Source organism: Phyllobates terribilis, unplaced genomic scaffold (genome assembly GCF_046119375.1).
Source record: "Phyllobates terribilis strain yellow unplaced genomic scaffold, ASM4611937v1 Scaffold_19__1_contigs__length_20705806, whole genome shotgun sequence".
Taxonomy (NCBI): domain Eukaryota; kingdom Metazoa; phylum Chordata; class Amphibia; order Anura; family Dendrobatidae; genus Phyllobates; species Phyllobates terribilis.
In genome coordinates, this window is record NW_027362779.1 from 19,390,189 (window position 1) to 19,416,847 (window position 26,659).

At 45.2% G+C, this 26,659-nt stretch overlaps 1 long non-coding RNA gene across 1 annotated transcript; it reads left to right on the forward strand.

Annotated features, from left to right (window-relative positions):
- The first annotated feature begins 19,542 nt into the window (after positions 1-19,542).
- LOC141176254 (uncharacterized) lies at positions 19,543-25,733 on the forward strand. The gene is made up of 2 exons (XR_012253119.1): positions 19,543-20,066; positions 24,030-25,733. It is a non-coding gene; the product is annotated as an uncharacterized lncRNA (long non-coding RNA).
- The last annotated feature ends 926 nt before the right edge of the window (positions 25,734-26,659 follow it).

Below are 26,659 nucleotides of genomic sequence, written 5' to 3' on the forward strand. Positions count from 1 at the left end.
TAGGCCAAGGGACCTAAAATCCCTCGCAAGTAGATGATCTGCTGCAGGACTTGCAATTCTGACAGCCTCGGATCCCAGTGTCCGGTATGTTGTTCTCTCTCAGCCAGGACCAGCTCTCGTCGCCTCTGTCCCTGGCTTGCTGTTCCTCCTTAGCCTCCTGGACTCCTCAGCTGCCGCTGACCTGTCCCTCTCTTCTGGGAACCCTTCTGGATGCTTCAGAAGTGGGTCCTGGTCTCCCTAACCCTGCCCTCAGTACCAGCTTTTATAGGGGCAGCCTGCTCCCCCTACTGGCCTGGGACAGGAGGTGCTGCATGCTAATGGTCCATGACCAGAGAACCTCCCTCCTGCTCTCAGACACAGCCTTACAAGTTTGTGGCATCCAGGCCTGGGGTGACACAGTAGCAGCAAATCCACACCATATAATTCAGTGCTTTTTATAAAGCATCTGCTCCCGTTATTCAATCATTGTACGATGATAAACAGCTCTTCACACACACATTATGATGCCCCCACAGTACATTCCCCCGACAAAGTATGATGTCCCCACAGTACATTCCACCACACACAGTATGATGTCCCCACAGCACATTCCCCCCCACACACAGTATGATGCCCCCACAGTACATTCCCCCCACACACAGTATGATGTCCCCACAGTACATTCCCCCCCACACACAGTATGATGTCCCCACAGTACATTCCCTCACACACATAGTATGATGCCCCCACAGTACATTCCTCCACACACAGTATGATGTCCTCACAGTACATCACCCCACACACAGTATGATGGCCCCACAGTACATTCCTCCCCACACACAGTATGATGCCCCCACAGTACATTCCCTCACACACACAGTATGATGTCCCCACAGTACATTCCTCCCCATAAAGTATGATGTCCCCACAATAGATTCCTCCACACACAGTATGATGTCCCCACAGTACATTCCCCCCACACACACACAGTATGATGCCCCCACAGTACATTCCCCCCACACACACAGTATGATGCCCCCACAGTACATTCCGCCCCACACACAGTATGATGCCCCCACAGTACATTCCCACACACACATTATGATGCCCCCACAGTATATTCCCCCTCACACACAATATAATGCCCCTACACAGCATGATGTCCCCACAGTAAATTCTCACACACAGTATGATGCCCCCACAGTAAATTCCCCCACACTCAGTATGATGTCTAAACAGTACATCCCCCCCAAAGTATGATGTCCCCACAGTACATTCCCCCCCACACACAGTATGATGCTCCCACAGTACATTTCCCCCACACACAGTATGATGTCCCCACAGTACATTCCCCCACACACAGTATGATACCCCCACAGTACATTCCCCCCACACACAATATGATGTCCCCACAGTACATTCCCCCACACACAGTATGATGTCCCCACAGTACATTCCCCCCACAGACAGTATGATTCCCCACAGTACATTCCTCCCCACACACAGTATGATGGCCCCACAGTACATTCCCCCACACACACAGTATGATGTCCCCACAGTACATTCCCCCACACAGTATGATGCCCCCACAGTACATTCCCCGACACACAGTATGATGTTCCCCTCTATGCCAGTCTTTTCACCGAGCTAAATACAACTCTCAGCAAAAAAAGTTGTGGACTGGCTCCGTACCGTCTCTGGCCATATTCACCTGTCCACGTGTTTGTGGTTAGGCAGTCCTTCCACTGGGGAGGGCACGGGTAATGTTGTGGGACCCATGCTTGTGGAAGGAGGAGACAATACCGGAAAAAATAATGGCGGCTGGGGACCGAGTATAGATACCCAGTCGCCGCCGCCATAAGATTGTGGACAGCTTCCGCCTCCACGAGCTTAAAAAGCCATATTTCAAGTGCAAGCAGCTGCCCAGAAATCTGGCAGTTTAGTGTTGCGGCCTGTGGGTGGGTGGATGGCTACATACTTGCACTTGCATTCCAAGTAACAGAAAACTAAGCAGATGGTGGCCTCTATCATCATCATGGCCTCACCTCGGCACTATGAACTCTCCAGAAGGAGAAGCCAGGGCCCGCCAGAGTAGTCTCCGGTTCTCTGGTGGGCCCGTCCAACCCTGCCGAAAAGCTGCCCTGGCTAATAAAATTGTGGGGGAAGGTTTCCGGACACTCTGTGGCTGCTTTTTTAATGTGGATCGGCCATGCTTATGCATGTTATTTCTCAAAAAGCATTACAGATCAGGCCATTGTCCAACTCTGTATTCAAGAAATAAAATGCGAAAAGAAAGATGTGTGTGTGTCAAAGCACCACCGACAAGTGCGAGTTGATGTTGGACGGACTGCCATTGCTTCTGCAACAAGCTGAATTACAGGACTTCCTGGGAGAAATGACACCCAGGGTAGATACGGTTTCCCTCTATGCCAGTCCTTTCACCGAACTAAATACAACTGTCAGCAAAAAAAAGTTGTGGACTGGCTATGTACCGTCCCTGGCCACGTTCACCTGTCCATGTGTTTGTGGTTAGGCGGTCCTTCTCAGTAAGTGCACTGGGGAGGGCACGGGTAATGTTGTGGGACCCGTGCTTGTGGAAGGCAGAGGCGATACCGGGAAATATAGTGGTGGCTGGGGAAAGAGTATGGACACCCGGCCGCCGCCGACATGAGGTTATGAAAAGCTTCCGCCTCCACGAGCCTAAAAGGCTACATTTCAAGTGCAAGTAGCTGTCAAAAATTTGTCAGTATAGTATTGCAGCCGGTGGGTAGGTGGGTGGCTGCCTGCATACTTGCACTTGCATTCCAAGGAACTGAACGCTGAGGAGGGACAAGGACGTGGATGGTGATTGTTGCAAATCTGTAACGACAGGTCCATGGCGGGAGGCATCTTCGCATGCGCCAAGCATCTCTTATGATGGGCACACTTTTAGGCAGTGACCTGGGAGTCAGAGATGCTTCCATGCTGTTCCCATGTCTTTTCAGCACTGTATGCATGTGTCTGATGATGTGTCACACACCACATGGCCAGATAAGGTTGTAAAATGTTAAAATGACATTTCCTGGTGAATGCATTTGTGTTGGTTGAAAGCAATGCAAAAGTGCAAAAACGCATCAAAAACGCTACGTGTGAACATAGCCCAAGGTGTGGAGGAGTATTTTTGTTTTTGGTTATTTATTTTCCCTTATATACAAGTTATAACTCTGGAAAGGATGTTCCTTAACATACTTCCCAGGAAAATCCATTTTGGTTTCGTTTTTGTATATTTTATTGTGAGTCCGTAAAAGTGGCGTAAATACTTCTGACAACATTGTTGACAGCAGTGACCTGGGAGTCAGAAATGCTTCCAGGGGTCTTCCCCATGCTGTTCCCATGTCATTTGAGCACTGTTCCCATCGATTTGGGCAATTTTTAGGCCCTCTGCAGACCGCCGGGGGGAGCCGCCTGAAAAATGCTCGAGTTTCCCATAGACTTACATTGGGCTCATTGCTCGGGTCGAGCAGCCGAGTATTCCAATTTGCTCGACCCGAGCATCGAGCACCCGAGCATTTTAGTGCTCGCCCATCACCATTAATGACGTAAATGATTGATCACTTGGGGCACTTATCATTAATTCTTCAATATTTGTCACAGTTGTTAATAGTAAACTCTCCAACCAATGAGGTAAATGTTATTTGGTAAAAAAAAGACACGCGAGGAATAAATATACACAATATTTCCCATAATATGACTATTATATCTTTGAGGAATGTTCACAAGTGGCAGTTTTTTCAGGGTTATTTTTCTGCTGCTAAAACACTGCGTTTTACAGTGCCAGCTTAGAGAATGAGATTTCTAAAGTCTCATTCACATGCTGCGTTTTTTTCCTTTTTTTATTTTAAATTTGCAGGATGTTAATTCTTTCAGGGGTTTTGCAACATTTTTCACCCATTCAAATGAATGAAAAAAAAAAACCCACAAGTATAAACACTGCAAAAACACAGCAAATAAGTGTGGATTGTATGCAGTGTTTTTCCTGAGTACAACCTGGTTTTTGGTGTGGAAAAAAATGCTGCAAAAACGCAACGTGTGAACATTCCCTTATCCTGGTTGTGTTGTATTTGGAAATAAAAGAGGACGGCCAAAAAAGCATATTGCTAGGCAGCATGTATGTGTGTAGAGCCACTCCTTGAAGATTCCATCACAAGATTCCATGATGACATCACAGGTCATGGTCGGGCATTATGACATCACAGCTCACAGTCACTATATATACAATGTACACAGGTTCACGGCTGCCTTTGTTGGCTTCATAGTGACTGAGCGCACTTGCAGTTTCTCGCTATTCTATAGTGACTGATCGCACTTGCAGTTTCTCGCTATCCCATAGTGACTGAGCGCACTTGCAGTTTCTCGCTATTATATATAGTGACTGATCGCACTTGCAGCTTCTATGGCTGAATTACTTTTGGACAATCTTCAAGTAGAAGCTCTATGGGAGATTCTTACCACCAATCGCCCTGAGATTGTGCTTCTACCACCCGATGGCGTCCTCAGCTTCACTCACCGGCTGGTGGTGGAGCTTGTAAGGGACTGCCTGATCAAATACCACCGAGGTCATCTCACCTCAGAGTATCTGACGGATTTACCTCAGAACATCAGGGCATTACTACAGCAGGTAAGTGGCGGAAGCTCCGCATAACACTTCTCAATAATGGATAATAATGGTGGGATAGAAGCAGGGGCTGATTAAGAGTAGCCAGGGCCCTGGGCAGTTTAGGAGCCGTGGGCTCCCAGCACCCGATGTATCACATGACATGTCACAAGATTGCCTTTGATAGATCATGTGATAAGTCACGCGATTAACATGCAGGTGCTCGGGTGCACTACACATAACAGAGCGCTATACATAATAGAGCAGGGGTGGGAAAGTAATATTACTGAGGGGCCACATGAGAAATGTGACTGTTGTGTAGGCCGAATCAATAGGCTGAAATTAATTCTGCTCAATATTAACATATGAATTATATTTTATATTATTAACTGTATCACTTAATATTGAGCAGAATTAAGTGTGCTGGCATCCCCCTACATACAGAAAGAGCCCACACACATACCCTATATACAGTAAGAGCCCACACACAGCACCCTTTATACAGTAAGAGCCCATACATAGCACCAATGTACAGTATGAGCTCACACACAGAATCCTATTTAGAGTATGAGCCCTCACATAGCCCCCTATATACAGCCAAGCTCTCACATAGCCCTCTATATACAGTATGAGCCCTCACATAGCCCGCTATAAATAGCTGAGCCGTCACATAGCCCCCTATATACAGCATGAGCCCCCACACACTTTAAATATTGCTTGGCAGCATGTATTTGTGCAGAGCCGCCGCTATAAGATTTCATCACAAGATTCCATGATGACATCACTAGTGATGGTCGGCCATTATGACATCAGAGCTCACAGTCACTGTGTACAATCTACACAGGGTCATGGCTGCCGTTGTTGGCTCCATAGTGACTGAGCACTTGCAGTTTCTCGCTATGGAACATTAGGACATTCCACAGCAGGTAAATGGTGGACGCTCCGCACAAATCTTCTCCACAATAATGGATAATAACGGTGGGATAGAAGCTTCTTCTTTCTTCCAATATAAAACAGGACAAGACCCCAGATATGTAGTCAATGTATCTGCAGAGAGGAGCAGATGTCAGATACAATGGCGGCCTTCATTGTGATCTTTCTCATCTCGAGATTTTTCATTTGTGTTTCTTTTCTTCTTTATAGGCTGAAAAAAGATCTCAATATAGAGATTTGTCTTTTGTTAAAGAACTGGCCGAAAAAGTCCTGTGTGTACTGGAAGGTCCGGCCCGCTCATCGGAACGCCCGGTAACGATCCATCATCTTCTCTATCACACGTCCTTGTTTTCTGATCTTCTCCAGATCACCAGCCAGATATCAGAAGATCTGGTGTTAGATCTTATCGGCCTCCCTGTCAGCCCCTGGCAAGCACAGGAGGTAATATGGCCGCCTGTCTCTGCTGATGGCAGTCTGTATTCTGCTGATGTAGTCACAGCTCAGTGGTGGGAAGTCTGTATTTCCGCCTCTGTCTCCCTCTATTATCCATATTAATGTTTTTGCAATGTTACCTCATCTTAATCCATTTTATCTGATAAAAGTCCTCATGATGGCGGCTGATCTGTATAGTTACAGTTGGTGCGTCTGTAAATGCGGGTTTAGTCCTTCCTGATTTGTGGATTTGGTGATTTAGTGGAAGGTTCCTCGTGGTAATTCTATATATTCTATCAATCAGGAGACACCAGAAGGCGACACCGAAGACGAGCAAAATGTGACCCCAGAGACCCCTGACCCTAATACGAGTCAGCCGGGGCCGAGCAGCGATCTGACTACAGGTGAGCCGATCACACAACCTTCTACCGGAAATATCCAGATATTAAAGAGAACAGGGGATAATGTCATAGTTACTCTTTCCACTCTGTAATCAAACATACAGAGAGCCAAAATGAAAAACTTGGAAAAAGTCACGAGCCAACCAGAATGCAGTATAATGGGTCCCACAAAGTCCTCCATAACGAGTAATGGGTCCCAGAAAGTCCTCCATAATGAATAATGGGTCCCACATAGTCCTCTATGCAGAATAATGGGCCCCACATAGTGCTCCATGCAGAATAATGGGCCCCACATAGTCCTCCATACAGAATAATGCCCCACATAGTCCTCCACACAGAATAATGGGCCCCACAAAGTCCTCCAAACAGAATAATGGGCCCCACAAAGTCCTCCACACAGAATAATGGGCACCAGATAGTCCTCCATACAGAATAATGGGTCCCACAAAGTCATCCATACAGAATAACGTGCCCCAGATAGCCCTCCATACAGAATAATTGGCCCCACATAGTCCGGCACACAGTATAATGGGCACCACATAGTACTCCATACAGTATAATGGGCACCACATAGTCCTCCATACGAAATAATGGGCCCCACATAGTCCTCCATACAGAATAATGGACCCCACATATTCCACCATACAGAATAATAGGCCCCACATAGTCCTCCATACAGAATAATGGCCCCACATAGTCCTCCATACAATATAATGGCCCCACATAGTCCTCCATAAGGAATAATGGCCCCACATAGTCCTCCTTATGGAATAATGGCCCCACATAGTGCTCCATACAGAATAATGGCCCCACACAGTCCTCCACACAGTCCTCCACACAGTATAATGGCCCCACATAGTCCTCCATACAGGATAATTGACCCCACATAATCCTCCATACAGAATAATGGGCCCCACATAGTCCTCCATACAGAATAATGGGCCCCACATAGTCCTCCATAGAGATTAATGGGCCCCACATAGTACTCCATACAGTATTATGGGCCCACATAGTCCTCCATAAAGTATTATGGGCCCCACAAAGTCCTCCATACAGGATAATTGACCCCACATAATCCTCCATACAGTATTATGGGCCCCACATAGTCCACCGTAGAGTATAAAGGGCCCCACATAGTCCTTCATAGAGAATAATAGGCCCCACATAGTACTCCATACAGTATTATGGGCCCACATAGTCCTCCATAAAGTATTATGGGCCCCACAAAGTCCTCCATAGAGAATCATAGGCCCCACATAGTCCTCCATACAGTATAATGGGCCCCACATAGTCCTCCATACAGAATAATGGGCCCCATATAGTCCTCCATACAGAAAAATGGGCCCCACATATTCCACCATACAGAATAATAGGCCTAACATAGTCCTCCATACAGATTAATGGCCCCACATAGTCCTCCATACAATATAATGGCCCCACATAGTCCTCCATAAAGAATAATGGCCCCACATAGTCCTCCATACAGAATAGTCATTTCTCCATTATATTGCTGTATTATGTCTGTAGGATTAATATCCTCTAATACATTTTATTTCCTCATCATTTTATCGCTATTTTAGAAACAACTGAGCTGTTGGATCCTGACAGTGTAATCTTAGAGATCCCGGAGATCCAAGAACCTGCCGGTGTAAGTATTATAGAGGTAGATGTCTGTGTATCACCAGATCACGGGGTGTGAATGACCCGTCCAGTATTATCCCCCATATAACCAGGGGGCGCCTCTATTATTAGAGGAGATGACACTATTGCATTAGATAATAGCGTTTATATTATAGGGAATCCGTCAGCAGGTTTCTGCTCACCTATCGGATCAGTGACATCAGCTGGGACATAATATAGGAGGAGACGTTTCTGCATCTGGAGATTTTCTCCAGCAGCTTCTAGATCTTAATATCATTTCTTCTTCTTCTTCTTTTCTAGGACTTGATTGAATCATTGATCCCGGCGAGAAAGCCGCGTATGAGCGACTACGAAACATCTAAGCTGATCAGCAGCGGATCTTTTGGGTGAGATTTCAGTTAGCATAAGCCACATTTCTCAGGGTTCCCTATGATAATGCTTCATCCTCTGTGCTTTGCCATTCAGTGTTATCATAGGGACATGATCTGAGGTGAAAGGTGATAACGTGACCTGGGTGAGGGTCCGGCAGACGTGGCATTGTGCAGACTTCCCATAGGTGATAATGTGACCTGGGTGAGGGTCTGGCAGACCTAGCATTGTGCACACCTTCCATAGGTGACAATGTGGCCTGGGTGAGGGTGTGGAAGATGTGGCATTGTGCAGACCTCCCACAGGTGATAATGTGACCTGAGTGAGGGTCCGGCAGACGTGGCATTGTGTAGACCCTCCCATAGATGATCTATGTAGTATTATTTAATGTATTTCTAGATGTGGATTTCTAGTAATGGTCGGACTTCTGGTATTAAACATTAGAACAGAAGATCATATAATGACTTCTATAGACGGACTGTTAATAAGGATTCACTATAAACCATGGTTTCTTCTTCTCTCCAGGTCTGTCCACTTAGTTCACCATAAAGACTCACAGAAGATCTTCGCTATGAAGAAAATTGCCAAGCGGGACCTGGATACTCCAAAACATGTGGAAGGGGCCTATCTGGAGAGGGACATCCTGACATTCGCTGACTGTCCCTTTGTGGCCTCCATGCTCTGCTCCTTCCCTACTAGATCTCACCTGTGTATGGTCATGGAGTATGTAGGAGGTAGGAGATGTACATGTATTATATTCAGCCCATGTCTGCTGACATCTTATCACCGCTCATATCATTAGGACTTGTCCCCGTGGACGGTTACATCCCCGCAGAGCATTTACTATAGATATTATGGAAAGTCATTGATGTGTGTGATCTCCCTGTATGTCCGCACTGAGCACGTCAGTATCGCCAGCTGTAGACGAGATGAGACATCACTTTATTAGTGACATGGACGACATCTCACCATGACCTCAGACTAATATTCTGTGCTCTATACATTATATCTGTATATATTCTCTCCTGCCCCAATGTCTCCGCTCACTTCTCATGATCCATCGTGGTGATCTGCTGTATAAACCCCTCACCTTTCTTCTATAGGTGGAGACTGTGGGACCCTCCTAAGCACCAGGGGTCCTTTATCTGTCCCCTTGGCCCGCCTGTACTTTGCTGAAGCGATACTTGCTGTGGAATACCTGCACAGCTATGGTGTGTTGCATAGAGACCTGAAGCCAGAGAAGTAAGTGCCCCCTATAGTTTAATAAAGGGGGGAAAGTTATCATTTATTACCACACAGACTGTGAGACTAAAACCATCTTCTCTTTCACAGCCTCCTGATTACACCGGCTGGACACATTAAAGTCGCCGATTTTGGGATTTCAAAAGTTGGTGTCATGATACCAGAAACCAACACCCACAAGGAATCATTGGAGGACATCGCCAGAGAGTTCCAGGACCATGAGGTTGGCATCACTTACAGGATCTTAGCTTGTTCTTTACAAATCTCATCACACTATTGTCTCTTCTCTACGTTCTTCATTTCTAGAGAACTTTTCAACTGATATTTTATCTTCTGTCATTGAGTTTTTATGTCGAGAACTTGTCATAATAATAATTTCATCGATTCTCATTTCTACCTTCTGTTGGTTTCCAGGACTGTGGCACCCCGCTTTACATGGCCCCAGAAATCATTCTGAAGAAAGGCTATGGAAGACCTGCCGACTGGTGGTCAATGGGAATCATCCTGCATGAGTTTCTGGTGGGATATGTACCATTTCATGGGGATTCCCTATCTGAGCTCTATAAAAATATTGTCACTGGTAAGTAGAATAATCCGATCATTGCTTTGACTGGTTACATGAATTTAGTTATTTCCTCTACTTTATCTTACAGTCCAAAACAGAGGTTTTATTTTCTGTAATTTTCTATATAACAGGAGACATAATTTGGGATTGGGATCGCGCTCCTCCCCCCGATGCTCAGGACCTTATTAATGACCTGCTCAGAACAAATCCTGCACAAAGACTTGGGACAGGTAACTGATATACTTTATTAGTATTAATATTCACTTTTTACAACGAGGACTCTTCGCTCCTGTCCATGAGGATCAGCACTTCTCTATCTGCTTGCCTATTTCTAGTTCTCCATAATATAACTTTCAGTTTGTTTCCTTCGGTTTTGTCATTACTTAAGATTAAGATATACTGTTCAGATATGGAGCAGCCTCTAACAATGTCCGCATCACTTTTGTTTTTCTTTTTCCAGGAGGAGCATTTGAGATCAAGAGTTATCCATTCCTGAGTGACTTAGAATTTGAAAACCTTCTAAGTCAGAAGCCGGAGCACATTCCTCGGCTTGTTTCAGATGAGGACACCAGCTTATTTATCAGTAAGTAGAAGACGTCATCTAGACTAAGCGGCTGTTTGTCTCGTCTTCAATAATATGTGACAATCGGTTCCCATTAATAGTAGTGATAAATGGTGACTGTGTTATACTGACAACCGCCAATAACACTTCATTACCTATGTCTTGTAGATCACGCTGATACAAACAAGCCTATTGTCTCAGAGGAGGAGGACACAAGTGAGGATAATGAGAGCCTTTTCTTCCAAAATTTTACAACATCCTCTAAAAGGCTTTCTAAAGTAAGTGATCAATAAATCCAGAATACATAAAAAGACCTCTAAGGCTGAGTTCACACGATGCGTTTTTCATGCGTTTCCGCTGCGTTTTTGCAGTTGCGTAAACGTCGCGGAAACGCATGAAAAACGCATGGTAGAAGGGCAGCAATGTTCCCCAATGGAAATCCGCATGTGCTGTGCCCATGGTGCGGATTTTTCTGCAGCGTAAACGCTGCGGTCAAAAATCCGCAGCATGTCAATTAATTTTGCGGAAACGCTGCTCTTTTGCCGCCATTGACTTGCATTAGACCGCATGGAATCCGCATCACTGTATAGGTTGATGCGCTTTTCATGCGGTCTAATGTGCGGATGGTACCCGGGTGTGGATGAGAGGACTCTCATCCAGACCCAGGTACCATTAAAAAAAAAAGAATAAAATAAAAAATATATATATTCTCACCTTCTGACGGCCCGCGCTGCGTCCTGCCGGCTTCCCGCGCACTTCGCGGTTGAATGAAGGACCTTCGCTGACGTCAGAGTCATGTGACGGGTCACGTGACGCTGACGTCGGAAGGTCCTACAGTCTTCACTGCCGGCAGCCGGGACCGATGAAGCAGGACACCGGGGGCCATCAGAGGGTAAAGTATATATTTATTTTTTGACATCACACACTATATAAATCCATGCCGGCTGCATGGATTTATATAGTGTGAAGTTGACAAGCACTTTCCAAGTGATGCTAAAATCGCTTGGGAAGTGCTTGTCAACCCGCATGCGGAAATGAAAGTGAAGACCGCTTCATTTCCGCATGTCCCTGGCAGGAAACCGCATGTACAATCCGCATGAATTTTTTCCTGCCAGAGAGATGCTTTAACGCTCAGGAAAAAATCCTGAGCATTTCTGCATCGTGTGCACATACCCTAAACGTAAAAAATTTAATTTCATATCTTATTTTTGTCATTTTTTAGCTCTGTACCACCGCTATCAAGTTTCCTCCAGAGTGTACCCCGGCATCCAGCAGAAACATCTCAGAAATGTGAGTAGATTATGGGGTCATTATTGGGAGCTCCAGGCTAATATATGTGCACAACACCAAATATAGGACATAAATACCATAATATTGAATGCAGCATCCACCGCCCCATGATCAGCGGTCATTGGCTATTGGCTTCAGAATCCGCTGGAGATAACAACCCATAATTGCTGCCGGTCAGGCATTGTTAGTTTTGCCCACACTGCAGGAGATATGTAGTATTACATGCCGGCCATTGTTGCTAGTTGTTTCCATAGAAGGTCGTTTTGAGCAGGAGACTTCCCCACTATGACTTTCATATGTCCTATTAGGCCTTATAGTCGGGGTTCTTCTAGTGAGACAAACCCTTTTATACTGAATTTACTTGTGATTTACACGTTTTTCTTCTTCCTAACAGGCAGAAAGGATCTTCTCCTGAATCTGCTAGAGACGATGCTATAAGCAGCTTGCCGTCCTCGTCCCCATTGTCAGGTATGTACATGTCTATAGCACAAACAATGTGAATGTTGTCATCAAGGGAGAAATATTTCCACATGGTTTTTCTTTAACGGGTCTCCTATGTTATCCATGTTTCAAGGAACCCAATTACTTTGCCCATGGGACCATACAGTGTCTCCATTTCTGCAATTTTGTACAGTATTATCATGGATTCTGTGATACATTGTTGCATCCAGTAACCTCCGTCATCATAATGAGACATCGTCTCCTATAGTAGAATATCGCTCATTAGGGATGCACCACATGGCGGCACACAGGGCGCTCACTGCTCCATATTAGTGACACATCTAATGCCCCTCATATTAGGTCATGTCCGGTATATAGGACTTATTCTGCCCTATTGTGTAATACCAGATTGTCAGGACTATAGGGGACAGGACTAGAACAATCTATATACTATACACAGGAGAGATACGAAGCAGATCCCATAACAATATGTCTTTAGTGAGTTGTTGTTTTTTCTTCTTTTTGATCAGAATTTCCAGCTGATGACGAAAAATCAGAAAATGGGAAAAAGGGGAAAAAGAGACGAGGTAAGTGTGAGAGTCATCTCCATGTTGTGTGATGTCGTCAGTGAGAATAATTCATGTGGAGCAGATGTCATCTGTCGGAGATGGGATTGTCACATGTATGATGGCTGACGATGATCCCTGACCTCTGTGTGATGAGATTCCTCTGCCGTCCGGCCACAGTGACCGCACAGTAGTATCATGTCATATGGAGTCCCATCACTTACACTATATTTCCTTCTCTTCTCATAGGTTCCATCTTCCGCCGGATCTTATCATCCTGCCGGCGTGGATTATCCAGGGCTGCTCGCGTATTTGCGTGTTGTCACCGTTCCCCTAGAGACATCTAAAAGACGGTAAACCTCCGCATCCAGCGCCCTGAAGTCCAGCAGATTCACCATCACTGCTGGAGCTGTACAGAAGGACCTTCACCATCTACCGGTGGCCTTCTGACTGTTACATCTCTGCCCGGACAATCTCAGTATCACCTCTGTCACCAGGCTCCGCGGTATTCATACTGCTCGCAGACGTGGCGGTTACTGATCACCTGGTATCTGACCCCGGCTGTCCTCCTGACTATGAGTTTGCCTACTGATTCTGTTCCTGGTTTTGTCCCTCCCTTCTATCCTATTATTAATTAAAAAAAAATTACAATTATTATTACTGAGATCTTGGTTCATCCATCAAACTTTACTCTGCATTTTGTTAACTGATAAAAATAATTTATTGACACTTCTGCTTTTAAAAGGATATATACAGTATGCTTATAATATATATACAGTATGCTGATTATATATACATGGTGACAAAGTCACTGGCAAAGTGCTGGAGGGGAGGTATGTTTCACTGAGGCTGTTAGCTTCAGTGATTTGAAGCCCATAAGTTTTCCACCAGCACACTATGTGTTGAGAGGGATTAATCGGCCATTTTAAGGGCTGGGTTTTTGTGAACGACCATAGAGCGGGTTGGGAGGTTGTTCACCATTTGGGAGGTCATTCACCATATCTCCACCCCAGGGTGGGGACTAGGATGTATATAGTCCTTCTAAGGCATTCAGTGTTCAGTAGGGCTGGAGAGAGGAACTCCAGCGCTTTGTGTCCTGAGAAGGAAAAGCTGAACTAGTGGATGGTTGTTCTCCTGAGCGGGCAGATCCCCACAGCAACACGGCTGTATGTTATGTTTTGTTTTTCCTTAGGTCAGAAAGCACGTATTTATTTTTGCTAACTCCTCACTGGCTTATGCAGCATCTTCAAATAAACCAGTGAGAGACTTAAGGAGACGGCGCTCCGGTGGCTACTTCTGTGTGCAACTGAATGGGCCCATCTACCATAGTATATATATACCGTATACTACCATAGTATATATATACCGTATTTTTCGGACTATAAGAAGCACCGGACCATAAGACGTACCTAGGTTTTAGAGGAGGAAAATAGAAAAAAAATTGAAGCAAAAAATGTGGTCATTATGCCCTGTTAAGGGGGAGGGGGTCTGCTGCTGACACTGTTATAGGGGTAATGTCTCCCAATTCTGTTAATATCACCCATCCTGGTATATTTATATATACACTGCTCAAAAAAATAAAAGGAACACTGAAATAACACATCCTAGATCTGAATGAATGAAATATTCTCATTGAATACTTTGTTCTGTACAAAGTTGAATGTGCTGACAACAAAATCACACAAAAATCATCAATGGAAATCACATTTATTAACCAATGGAGGCCTGGATTTGGAGTCACCCCCAAAATTAAAGTGGAAAAACACACTACAGGCTGATCCAACTTTGATGTAATGTCCTTAAAACAAGTCAAAATGAGTCTCAGTATTGTGTGTGGCCTCCACGTGCCTGTATGACCTCCCTACAACGCCTGGGCATGCTCCTGATGAGGCTGAGTATTGTGTGTGGCCTCCACGTGCCTGTATGACCTCCCTACAACGCCTGGGCATGCTCCTGATGAGGCTGAGTATTGTGTGTGGCCTCCACGTGCCTGTATGACCTCCCTACAACGCCTGGGCATGCTCCTGATGAGGCTGAGTATTGTGTGTGGCCTCCACGTGCCTGTATGACCTCCCTACAACGCCTGGGCATGCTCCTGATGAGGTTGCGGATGGTCTCCTGTGGGATCTCCTGCCAGACCTGGACTAAAGCATCCGCCAACTCCTGGACAGTCTGTGGTGCAAAGTGACGTTGGTGGATGGAGCGAGACATGATGTCCCAGATGTGCTCAATCGGATTCAGGTCTGGGGAACGGGTGGGCCAGTCCATAACCTCAATGCCTTCATCTTGCAGGAACTGCTGACACTCCAGCCACATGAGGTCTGGCATTGTCCTGCATTAGGAGGAACCCAGGGCCAACCGCACCAGCACATGGTCTCACAAGGGGTCTGAGGATCTCATCTCGGTACCTAATGGCAGTCAGGCTACCTCTGGCGAGCACATGGAGGGCTGTGCGGCCCTCCAAACAAATGCCACCCCACACCATTACTGACCCACTGCCAAACCGGTCATGCTGAAGGATGTTGCAGGCAGCAGATCGCTCTCCACGGCGTCTCCAGACTCTGTCACGTCTGTCACATGTGCTCAGTGTGAACTTGATTTCATCTGTGAAGAGCACAGGGCGCCAGTTGCCACTTTGCCAATCCTGGTGTTCTAAGGCAAATGCCAAGAGTCCTGCAAGGTGTTGGGCTGTGAGCACAACCCCCATCTGTGGACGTCGGGCCCTCATACCACGGTTATGGAGTGGGTTTCTAAGCGTTTGTGCAGACACATCCACATTTGTGGTCAGCTGGAGGTCATTTTGCAGGGCTCTGGCAGTGCTCCTCCTGTTCCTCCTTGCACAAAGGCGGAGGTAGCGGTCCTGCTGCTGGGTTGTTGCCCTCCTACGGCTTCCTCCACGTCTCCTGGTGTACTGGCCTGTCTCCTGGTAGCGCCTCCAGCCTCTGGACACTACGCTGACAGACACAGCAAACCTTCTTTCTACAGCTCGCATTGATGTGCCATCCTGGATGAGCTGCACTACCTGAGCAACTTCTGTGGGTTGTAGAGTCCATCTCAAACTACCACGAGTGTGAAAGCACAACCAACATTCAAAAGTGACCAAAACATCAGTCAGAAAGCATTGGTACTGAGATGTGGTCTGTGGTCCCCACCTGCAGAACCACTCCTTTATTGAGGGTGTCTTGATAATTGCCAATAATTTCCATCTATTGTCTATTCCATTTGCACATCAGCGTGTGAAATTGATTGTCAATCAGTGTTGCTTCCTAAGTGGACAGTTTGATGTCACAGAAGTTTGATTTACTTGGAGTTATGTTCTGTTGTTTAAGTGTTCCCTTTATTTTTTTGAGTAGTGTACATATATATATATATATATATATATACACTGTGGCTCTGGGTGTTGGGGGGAACGGCAGTGGCGGAGGAGCGGGGCACAGAAGGCAGCAGCCACCTGCTGCAGCCTACACCTGAACGGGATTCGGGCATATGATCTGACGTGGCCATAGACTATAATGGTCCAGACAGAGTGAATGTGCCCTCTGTCGTGCATCAGGTTTGTACGCCTACTGGAGGCGCAGTCTACTAAGCCTATGGCCTCGTCAGCACACACTACCGAATTCAGTTTTGTGAGGGAGTTCGCACCAAAGCCCCGACTGGTCAATGTGAAACTCCGTAAGGAAGAATGATGAGATACATACCTGCATAGACAGAGTATGAGAGTGATGAATGGATGGATAGATGGGGGCATTTTTGTCAGGTTTACACAGTGGCTGTTGGGCTCTAAAGAAATCACTTTGTGCAAAAGTTGTCCTTATAGTCATGATTCCTTTTTCAGACCCCACCGCTCCACAATTTTACCACGGCCACTGATTTTACCTCGGCTCCCAGGAGGCTTCAGCCGCGCTCAACAGATTCGTCAACTTTCACAGAAGTCCAGTAGGTTCTGCCCTATTTCTGGAAACCTCCATATGGCAAATATGGATGAGACAGACGGATGATTAGATGGATGTCTGAGAAGAGGGCGCCCTGATAATGAGCATATATTACAAAGCCAGTACAAAAACAACAGGGGTCCCGGACCCTGGCCGTGTAGACTGATAACTGGTGTACTGCACTTACAGGGGGACATTAAGTCATAGGGGCCACACCAGGCAGGGACCCGATATTACAGGGTGGCAGGAGGGCGACTATTGCAAACAACATAATTAGAGCTATGGGCCCTTATGTGCAGAGTATTCAGGGGCCCCATTATGCAATGCAGGCGGGATACAGAGTCCCAGCAGAGCTTATATATCAGGTGTAAGGGCCACATAGTAATGGTATCAGGGGCCCCAGCAGCCGCCTGTACTCAGCTCCTATATATCAGGTGTAAGGGCCACATAGTAATGGTATCAGGGGCCCCAGCAGCCGCCTGTACTCAGCTCCTATATATCAGGTGTAAGGGCCACATAGTAATGGTATCAGGGGCCCCAGCAGCCGCCTGTACTCAGCTCCTATATATCAGGTGTAAGGGCCACATAGTAATGGTATCAGGGGCCCCAGCAGCCGCCTGTACTCAGCTCCTATATATCAGGTGTAAGGGCCACATAGTAATGGTATCAGGGGCCCCAGCAGCCGCCTGTACTCAGCTCCTATATATCAGGTGTAAGGGCCACATAGTAATGGTATCAGGGGCCCCAGCAGCCGCCTGTACTCAGCTCCTATATATCAGGTGTAAGGGCCACATAGTAATGGTATCAGGGGCCCCAGCAGCCGCCTGTACTCAGCTCCTATATATCAGGTGTAACAGACCCCAAGACACAGCAGTGGGGGTCGCACCATGGAGAGCGGCATAGGGGCCCCTGATCAGCCCATAACAACCTGCACTGCGGTGATGCGACCAGCAGGGGGCAGCGCACACAGCACCAATCACCCACCTGTCTCTCTGCTCCTCTCTCACAACACTGCCTGCAACTTCCGGCTTCCGAATGCGGAGGAGGAGTCGCGTCTACCACTGATCTGAGCACTGGGGGGGGAACTGCAGCGGCCGCTCTTACTCTTTCCCGTCACTGATCGCAGCCGCATCTTTATTTTACCTATCAGTTCATTAAATATCTGCACTTTTACAAACAATAACAATTTATTCTCCTCAGCTCCCCCTGAGGACTACAAAGAGTTGGTATCTTCCAAAGCGCGACGATTGGAGCAGAGCAGCCGGCTCCCAGTCTTGTATTTTCACTGGGACCCAATCATATTTTATCCCGGTAACGCGTCATCTGGTGCGAAGATGAAAACGAGTAGGCTGAGCTGATGCGCCGCTGATCAGCCTCTAGATGGCGCTGTAGATCAGCACAGGACGGAATGCGCTGTTTACTCGCTAAAAATGTCGCTTCCTTTTGTGTGACATTGGATCTGTGCAGATGGCGACACATAATAGATCAGGGATCCTAATAGACTCCATGTAATTGGGAGAGATGAGATATATATATCCAGGGATGTGTCCTTCTGTCCTAAGCCTCTATAGTCTGCGCCGGGAGGACGAGGCTGGAGGAAGAGTGCGTCGCCGGAGATCACCATGTGCATAGGCGCTGACCACGTCTCCGGCGAGGCTTAAGGAGGAGTCTGTGCCGGAGCCAGCGCATAGCGCGATATCCAGCACCATTTTGTTGAAGACAAATTCGCAGTGTCTTCAACAAAATGGCGCCAAATAGCGCAGTATGTGCACACACTGACTCCAGCGCCATTTTATTTACATATTTAACACAGACGATGTGCTGCGGGGGAAGGGTGAGTAGGAGTGTTTGTGGATGGATGAGCAGGACAGGCAGGATCGGGGGGGGGGTGACATATACCAGGATGGGGGGGGGAGCATATACCAGGATGAGGGGGAGCATATACCAGGATTGGGGGGTGACATATACCAGGATGGGGGGGAGCATATACCAGGATCTTGGGTGACATATACCAGGATGGGGGGAGCATATACCAGGATGAGGGGGTGACATATACCAAGATCGGGGGTGACATATACCAGGATGGGGGGCGGCATATGCCAGGATGAGGGGGAGCATATACCAGGATCGGGGGGTGACATATACCAGGATGGGGGGGAGCATATACCAGAATGAGGGGGAGCATATACCAGGATGACGGGGAGCATATACCAGGATTGGGGGGTGACATATACTAGGATGGGGGGGAGCATATACCAGGTTCGGCGGTGACATATACCAGGATGGAGGGGAGCATATACCAGGATGGGGGAGAGCATATACCAGGATGACGGGGAGCATATACCAGGATGGGTGAGAGCATATACCAGGTTGAGGGGGAGCATATATCAGGATGGGGGGGAGCATATACCAGGATGCTGGGGTAGAGCAGGAGCGAGGTGCGGCGACGCAACCACAGCGGCTGTAAGTATGGAACCTTTTCATATTATATATTGGATTGGTTGTCACTTTGACTATATTGTCTTTCATGACACTTATTTCTATTAATGTACTGAGAGGATGATGGGAGTGATGCTTCACGCAAGATTACGATGTAAGACACAGATGAAGTAATTCTTTCCTTATCTGGACATTTGGACTGACGCCCGGAAACTAGATTGTAACCTGTTTTTAGCTGTCTCAGTAACCTTCTACTGCTATGAATTAACACTTTTTATGAAACTTTCTTATTAACATTCCACTGTAATGAATCATTATTTCGCTGCTTGTAGAACAAAGGCATTTTACTGCGCATGTATGACAACAAACTAAGATTATTAGTATAAATAAAAGGGACAGCTCCAATAGAGGCAGGCGCGCTCAGGGGCTTCCCAGTACTTGATTATACACTACGTGTCTGTGTATTTCTTGTTACGGGGATACCCCGACTCCAACAAGGACCCTCCATGGCTGAATGATCCTAACATTTCCTGGCGCCCGAAACAGGGACCCGAGGTCTGCGTATTCCTTCAAGTTCATCGACCGGCACGAGTAACCGCTGAGATTGGGACATCGGAACAGCAGATGACAAACCTGGCCAGGTAAGAGACACTGTTAGTTCTCTTACATCTGCTCTGCGATAGTCCGTAAATTTCATGCATATCTTGTGTTGGGATTGAGGAACTAGTAGAGAAGGATACCTATAGCTCGGGTCATTCATGTATATACTGTAGGATCTGCCGAAGGAGAGGTCAGAGAAGGTTATGAAACGGATGGTATGAAAGAGATGTGGATGTCGGGAATAGCCTCATAAGCCGCACTAAGGTAGATGACATAAGTATTACGGAGATTGCCTAACTGAGTCATAAGGTTGTGTCCTTTCGGGGAAACCTTCGCTCACGCTTAACTCCCGAACCTTTGTCCTCCTTTTTTGACGGATAAGAGATTGACAGAATGAGCCCATGGAAGTAATGATAATACTCCAGGGACACGATATATAATGGAGACTGTATGGTTCATTTTATGTATTGTTGGTCTTGCCCTTGTTGCCATATATATGTGTGTTAGAATTACTCTACACTTCAGACAAAACGGTCCAGAGAAACCGTTTCAGATACTGGCTCCTTAGGACAGAATAGGTAACGAGGAAAGGTAGAATATAGAATATATTTTATCTAACCCAAAAAACCTCCTAAGGTAGGAATAGTCAGGAAAAATGGGCAACAAGATACTGGCTCCTTAGGACAGAATAGGTAACGAGGAAAGGTAGAATATAGAATATATTTTATCTAACCCAAAAAGCCTCCTAAGGTAAGAATAGTCAGGAAAAATGGGCAACAAACAGACTAAGACCACAAATGATGAACAAGATGTCTATACAATCGTGAAAGAAAGGTGTGGTGTAGAAGCAACTAAGAATTTAGGGAAAGTTTGCAAAACTTTTCAGGTAGCAAGGCATGACAGGTTTAACAGGAAACTATGGGAGGACATTCGGGCTAGAAAAGCAGGAGTGGTAAGAGACAAAGGATGGTAGAGTCCAAATTTTGGTGCCTGATGACCAAGAGTCTCTAGAAAACATTGTAAAAGTCCAAGCCTTAGAGGATGAGAAAGATCCTGCCCCTACCCAAATTATTTTAGATCTTTCTGAGGTACCAGAAAAATTATGGGCACAACATGACACCGATGTAGGACTAATGCCAATAGCTCCAGTAAAAGTCACTCCTGTTCCAGGTGTGACACTACCCCAATTGAGACAGTATCCTATTAGTGCCCAACAAGAACACGCCATAGGAGAACAGATAAAAGATTATCTAAAAACTGGAGTACTGATAGAAGTAAAGTCACCAGCCAATACACCGTTGTACCCCGTAAAAAAGAAATCTACTGAGGGGTCAGCTGCTAGGTACCGGATGGTACATGATCTAAGAGAGATAAATAAAATTTTGGAACCTATTACTCCTGTTGTGCCAAATCCACACACGTTGCTATCACAGATCCCAGCAACAGCACGAGTATTTTCTGTCATAGACTTATCAAATGCATTTTTTTCAGTACCATTACACCCAGACTGTTACAAACTGTTTGCATTTACATTTAAGAATAGACAATTAGCATGGACAAGATTACCACAGGGTATGATACATTCACCTACCTTGTACTCAGAAGCTATGAGATCAGTTCTTCAAAATTTCAAACCTACGGATGAGGTTGTAATTCTTCAATATGTTGATGACCTATTGTTATGTGCCCCTGCTCAAGAGTCCGCAAACAGCAACACAATAAGGTTGTTAATATTTCTAGCAGACATGGGCTGTAAAGTTAACAAGAAAAAAGTACAACTTTGTATGACTACGGTAGTATTTCTAGGACACTGCATTTCACAAGGTATTCGGCACCTCACCGCCGACAGACTAAAAATCATTAGAGATCTTGTTCCTCCCAAGAACTACAAAACATTAAGAGCATTTTTGGGAATAGTATCACACTGCAGACAATGGGTTATACATGCTAGTCAGCTTATGCAACCTCTATATCATTGTTTAAAAATCGAACCTTTCCAGTTAACTGAATCAGCGCTCATAGCCTTTCAAGACCTCAAGAAAGGTCTCATGTCAGCCCCGGCCTTGGGAATCCCAGACTACGCCAAACCATTCCAATTAATGGCTGCGGAAATGTCTAATCATGCTACAGGAGTACTAACACAGAAACATGAAAATAAACAAAGACCTGTCGCATACTATTCTGCTCAATTAGATAATGTTACCAAAGCTGCACCATCATGTGTCAGAGTAGTAGCAGCTGTCTCTCTTTTGGTAGAAAAAGCCTCAGAAATAGTACTAGACCATGCCCTAATAGTACAAACTACACATGATGTACATGGCATACTGAATCAGGTATTGCCAAAACACATTTCAATGGCTAGACATCTTAGATTACAATGCTCCTTACTAATGCCACCAAACCTCACTTTTCGCCGCATATTGTCTCTAAATTTAGCCACTCTGTTACCACTAGAGACAAAGGGGGGAGTGGAAGGAGGTCAGGAAGACGAAGATGAAAATTTTTTACAATACCACGAACAAGACAATATAATACATGATTGCTTACAGTGTATAGAACAAGAAACACAAGGGCTACCTAATGTACAGGACACCCCTCTTGACAATCCAGACCTACATATGTATATAGATGGTAGTAGGTATGCAGATGAAACTGGTAACTTTCACACAGGTTATGCCATTGTATCAGATCATGATGTTATTGAAGCTGAGCCAATGCAGGCCAGCTGTTCAGCCCAGGAAGCTGAACTATTAGCTCTAATACGAGCATTACAGTTAGCAAAAGAAAAAACCGCTAATATTTTTACTGATATGCATATGGTATTGTACATGATTTTGGATGTATATGGAGAGCTAGAGGTTATATGACAGCTTCAGGTCAACCAGTAAAACATGGACAAATGATTAGACAAATCCTAGAATCAGCTGCCTTAACCAAACAAGTAGCAGTAATAAAAGTACCTGCACATGTAAGACTCGACACCGAGATAGCTAGGGGTAATGACCGAGCCGACAAGGCTGCTAAGCGAGCTGCAGTAAAACCTCTGACAACTGACCACACTATTAGTGCAGTATCAGAATTTGACTTAATTACACGGCTCAAAGAAGCCCACCAGCAGGTGAGTAGAGAAGAAAAAGAAGAGTGGCAGAAACAGGGGGCAGAAGAAAAAGAAGGACTATGGAGAAAAGGAGATGAGCTTTGTCTCCCCCGAGCATGGTACCCTGTTGTGGTCAGTGAAGCCCACGGACCTACACATGTGTCTGCAAACGGTATGATACAGAGGGTCAGACAGAAGTGGTTAGCCCCAGGGTTCGGCCAGGTAGCTCGAGCAAAATGTGGTTCTTGTGAAATCTGTTTAGCCCACAATCCAGGACAGACTGTTAAGACCCCCCAGAAGCACCATGTAAGACCACTATATCCGTTCCAGAGACTTCAGATCGATTACATCCAGATGCCTAAGCATGGACACTATGAGTATGTACTGGTATGTGTGGACATGTTTTCGGGGTGGCCAGAGGCTTATCCAGTTCATACAGCCACGGCTAAAGTCACTGCAGTAAAAATAGCACATGAACTGGTACCCCGTTATGGTATCCCAGAAGTGATCGAGTCAGATAGAGGTACACATTTTACTGGAGAGATCTTTCAGAATGTAATGAAAATGTTGTGTATAAAAAGTGAACTACACACCCCTTACCACCCACAGAGTTCTGGTAAGGTTGAGAGAATGAATGGAACACTTAAGTTAAAAATACAGAAAGCCATGGCAGAAACACAGAAACCATGGACTGAGTGTCTCCCAATAGCATTGTATTCAGTCAGAAACACCCCCCAGGGAAAGAGCAAACTCACCCCCCATGAAATATTGTTTGGTAGAGTTGCCAATACAGGATTGTATTTCCCACAGACTTTAATGTTAGAAACTGAAAGCTTAACTGCTTATGTGCAAAATTTATGTAAGCATGTGTCTAAAATACACTCTTTAGTGTTCTCTTCCATTCCAGATCCAGATTCCATTGAGGGAACGCACAAGCTGCAACCAGGAGACGAAGTCTACGTAAAAAGACATAACAGAAGAACGCTAGAACCCAGATTTGAGGGTCCATATCAGGTGTTATTGACAACTCCAACTGCAGTAAAATTGGAAGTGTTTACATGGACTAATTGCTCAGACAAATTAGCAAATAACCAAACCGTTAATTCTAGATTATGGAACACCACTGTTGCCATCCCAGTTGTGGGGTGGGTGGGATTTCCCTGGTGGCAAGGTAATATGACCGGAAAAATAAACAACTTACAATATTTAGCGTTTAAAGGAGGTGTATGGGTTCCTAGAAATAAGACGGGACTAACAGACTTAGGGTTAATTCCTACAGAAAATATACAACTCAGTTTTAGTAGCACAGTATCTTCTTCTCAACCTTTTAAACCTGATATAGTAGAAAAATACATACACAATAATGGTTGGAAATATTCACAATTATTCCCCGATGGAAACAATGATACATGTTCAAAAATACCAGGTAATATATTATGTAATGAGTCAAGTGCATATGACCCAGGTACACCGACTTGTGAAAATCCAGATGCAGGATACTGTAGTCCATTAGGTCAAAAACCCCCTTGGTGTATACTTCAGAATGTATCTAAATTTTTAGATTTGGTACATAGGTTGGTGCTCCAACACTCTGCAATATGGGATCTGCCTGAAGGAACCTTCTGGATTTGTGGAAATGGAGCATACAAATGGCTCCCAGTAGGAATAAAAGGTACATGTACTCTAGGACGCTTAACACCGGCCACATTTATAGTTCAGAATCAGCAGGTAGATATGCAAGCAGTACCTAAACACACACTATACAAAAGAGCAGCCGACAACTCGCCTAGACCTTCAGGTAGGCCACATGTGGTCCAAATGGGAATTCCTAATAAAATATTCAGCACTTTCTTTGTGTATCCAATGTTGATGCAGATGTGGGATAAATTAGTTCAGGCCACCGACTATCTAGATGATCAGATATGGGATATTATGGATATACTTAATACTAGTATAGCTGTACAAAATCAACTTATAATTGTTACTAATCAACATACTGTAGTGTTAGACTACCTAACTGCGGCCCAGGGAGGAATGTGTCAAATTATTGGTCCAACCTGTTGTCATTACATAGATCCAAACAGTACAATGAGTATGAGGTTCAAGCTGGCAGATATACAACGATTACGGGATGAATATGACAGACACAATGACCAAAATAAAGATAGCTGGTGGTCAGACACCTTCTCCTTTCTCAACCCAAAGAACTGGTTTAAGGGTATTGGAGGTTGGGTGGCTGGAATTCTGCAAGGTATATTATAGATTGTGCTAATTATAGTAGTCATATATGTAGTGTTTAAAATAGGATTAAAAATTATTTTAATATGCATAAATAAGCTTTGTAACACGGACTCAAGAATATGAAAGAAAAGAAATCCCGGACCAGGTCTTCTACCAAAAGTCCATAAGGAAGAATCAAAGGGGGGACTGAGAGGATGATGGGAGTGATGCTTCACGCAAGATTACGATGTAAGACACAGATGAAGTAATTCTTTCCTTATCTGGACATTTGGACTGACGCCCGGAAACTAGATTGTAACCTGTTTTTAGCTGTCTCAGTAACCTTCTACTGCTATGAATTAACACTTTTTATGAAACTTTCTTATTAACATTCCACTGTAATGAATCATTATTTCGCTGCTTGTAGAACAAAGGCATTTTACTGCGCATGTATGACAACAAACTAAGATTATTAGTATAAATAAAAGGGACAGCTCCAATAGAGGCAGGCGCGCTCAGGGGCTTCCCAGTACTTGATTATACACTACGTGTCTGTGTATTTCTTGTTACGGGGATACCCCGACTCCAACAAGGACCCTCCATGGCTGAATGATCCTAACAGTACTGAGTGTCATACTTGCATCCACTTTGGGAAAATGCTTCTATATTAGAACCTGCATTAAACAGAAGTCATATACCAGGATTGGGGGGTGACATATACCAGGATGGGGGGGAGCATATACCAGGTTCGGCGGTGACATATACCAGGATGAGGGGGAGCATATACCAGGATGGGGGAGAGCATATACCAGGATGACGGGGAGCATATACCAGGATGGGTGAGAGCATATACCAGGATGAGGGGGAGCATATACCAGGATGGGGGGGAGCATATACCAGGATGCTGGGGTAGAGCAGGAGCGAGGTGCGGCGACGCAACCACAGCGGCTGTAAGTATGGAACCTTTTCATATTATATATTGGATTGGTTGTCACTTTGACTATATTGTCTTTCATGACACTTATTTCTATTAATGTACTGAGTGTCATACTTGCATCCACTTTGGGAAAATGCTTCTATATTAGAACCTGCATTAAACAGAAGTCTCTCACTGTGCGACCTTTCAATTGGATAGACACTTGAGCTACCTCTTTATGACCTGTTTTTGCAGTGCCATATTTTGCCTTCAGGCAATTGATTTACATAGGGCAGTACATTTAACCTGTTCCTCGTCTCCATGCTCCTCCATTGTTTTTAATTTTATGCCTCTGAGTGTTTTCCATTTTTTCTATTCTTGATTTTTTTCAATAAAGATTT